Here is a 2,925-nt window from a genome sequence, read left to right on the forward strand (position 1 = left end):
AAATAAATAAAGGTTCACAATACAATAATTCACAATAAAACAAAATAGAAAAATAATTTGTCAAAATGAGTAGAAACGTATTGCAAACTGCAAAGTCAAATTTAAAACTGAGCTCCAAACTCTATAATCCAGTCATTACAATGAACATTTATTAAACAGAGAAAAACAAAAACAAATAAAAACAATAAATTAAATAAGAACAGAGAATGAAACTCAATGAGTATTTATTACGTTAAATTGCTGGAAATAAAATTCAAAATCATTTCGTACGATTTATCAAAATTATCCAAGTCGGTCATTTTATTTAAACTATTCTCTCCTTCTTTTTTTATGAAAAACATTTCTGATACTAATCGTTTGTTAAGATTTGGTTCAACATCTAAAATATTAAAATCATCCCATTTTATAAAATGTGGAGAGGAATCACAATTAGAATTAGTTAAATGATTAGTAATAGCATTATGATATTTGTCATTTAAATTAGAATTACTCATATGTTCCTTTCTACGAATATGCAAGGGTCTTTTAGTCTGTCCTATGTATGATTTACCACAATTACATTGGAATCTATAGACACAATTACATTGATTGTGTCTCTCGAGTCTATCCTTACCAAGCTTAATAAATTTATTAAATTTTGAGTTGACACTAAAAACTGTTTGAATGTTAAAAGCTTTAAGTAATCTTTTGATATTTTCCGATATTGGTCCATAATAAGGAAAAACTATTTTCTTAACTAACGTTTTATTATTACTATTGTTGTCAATAATGTTATTTGAAGCTTTTCTGTTATTAATTTCAATAATTCTTTTTCTCACATGATTGTTAACAAATTGTTCAGGATAATTATTAAGTTTTAAATCTAATTTAACTAAATTTATGTTTTTATTATAGAATTTTTTATCGGAAAGTATCAAAACAGTATCAACAAGATTTTTAATAATTGCAATTTTTTGTTGTATTGGATGATTTGATTTAAATTTAATTATGAATTTTTTCAATTATTATATATTTTTTTTTTTTTTTTTAAATTAAATTTATTTTATGAATATTAAGTTCCTTTATAATTTTCTGACTCCAGATTCTACTCCATCGTCAGGGCATATAAAATTTAAGTCTTCGTATGTTTTAATTATTATTTTTTTGGTAAAATAATTATACAATAATTTTTATTTTATGTATTGTTAAATTATTTTTTATTTATTTATTTATTTTTTTTTTTTTTAATTATGTATGTAATTTTTATTATTGTTTAATTTTGTATATTTTTTTGGATAGACTCCCTGAAGAGGAAATCATTTAGATTTCGAAACGTTGGAGTAAATAAATATTTTATTCATTGTCCGAATGTTTTCGTTTAATTTGCCTTAATTTATAGGTTTAAATAATTATTAACAATAATAATAATAATAATAAATTAGGCATTAATTTAAATAAGATAGTCTGTCTTAATTAATGAAAGAAAATAAGAAAAATATTTTTTTTAAAAACTTAGTTCAATAAAAGCAATTCTAATAATTATTTACATTTTTAATGACACTCATAAAAGTTTATTTACTACAAAAATATTAATAATAATGATTAATATTGAAGTAAATACTCCCCATGCTTTAATAATCAAATAACGAGCTTTATTTAATAAAATGCAGTCAGTATTGGATTTATACCTGGGTAGCGAAAAGATCGGGGGAAATCCCATGGCCCCGACCGGGTCCCGACTGGGCGGCCAGATCGGGCAAAGTGCCATGGCCCCGGTCGGTTTTAGTGTTTCAACCTGGCCCCGGTCAAAATTTCTGCACGGGTAGTATTGAGTTTTTGATTGTTGAATATAACAAGTTGTGTTTTAAATCGGACAAATTTCTAAACCTCTATTTGAAAGAAATGTTGAAATTATGTCAAGGCAATTTTGTAGGGAGTTTATAACTTCGTCAACATTTTGGGAGCGAGCAATAATAGACCAGTCATCAGAAAATTCATATATTTTGCAATCTTCGGGAATTATAGTGTTAAGATTCCTAGTATAGATACTAAAATTAATTGGGCTCAAGATACTTCCTTGTGGAACACCAACAGAACTAGTTCTTGGTCCAATGATTTCACCATTTACTTTAAAGAACATGCTTTTGCATTTAATTGATTCGTAAATAAAACGAGCTATCGTTTCAGGAATGCCAATTGTTCTTAGATCCTCTATTAAAATATTCGGGACTACACTAGGAAAAGCTCCCTTTATATCAAGGAACAATGCACCGATCATTTCTTTTTGAGATAAACCCGACCTGTGGAGATCAGTGCCAGGTTATCTGAGCAGGATTTGCCCTTTCTAAAACCGAACTGATAAGGGCTAAGAATTTTATCGCGTTCAATGAGCCAAAGAAGTCGGTTGTAAATTAATTTTTCAGTAACTTTAAATAAACAAGAGGCTAAGGAAATAGGACGGAATTTACCTGGTGAGGATTTGGGGATGAACTAAATAAGAAATTTGTTCCAAGAGGGAGGAAAGAGACCGTTAGAAATAATTCTTTCAGGATTGATAAAAGAGCTAATAAAGCTTCTTCCGGAAAGTGTGGTATTAAGTGAAACGATTTTTAAAAGATCTCACTACAGACCACATTTTAGAAAGAGGGGTATGTCTATCCAGAGAATTACAAAAATCTCGAAAAGATTGGCGTCTAGCTTGGTTAAGAGTGCGCTTAACAATGGCTTCTGTTTTTTTGTATTTGAGGAAATTTTCGTAGTTTGATTGTCGTTTGTAGTTTTTAAATGCTGTTTTCCTCTCTTTTATACACGGAGAAACTTTTAATACCACTAATTCTTAAAACTGGTGAGACATTTTAGTATATTAGGTTAGATTCAAGGGAAAAACGACATAGCCCTACTAAAAATAAAATCAGGAATGATCAGACAAATGGTCAGGCCGCCTGA

Source organism: Leptopilina heterotoma, unplaced genomic scaffold, assembly GCF_015476425.1.
Source record: "Leptopilina heterotoma isolate Lh14 unplaced genomic scaffold, ASM1547642v1 Lhet_228, whole genome shotgun sequence".
NCBI lineage: Eukaryota > Metazoa > Arthropoda > Insecta > Hymenoptera > Figitidae > Leptopilina > Leptopilina heterotoma.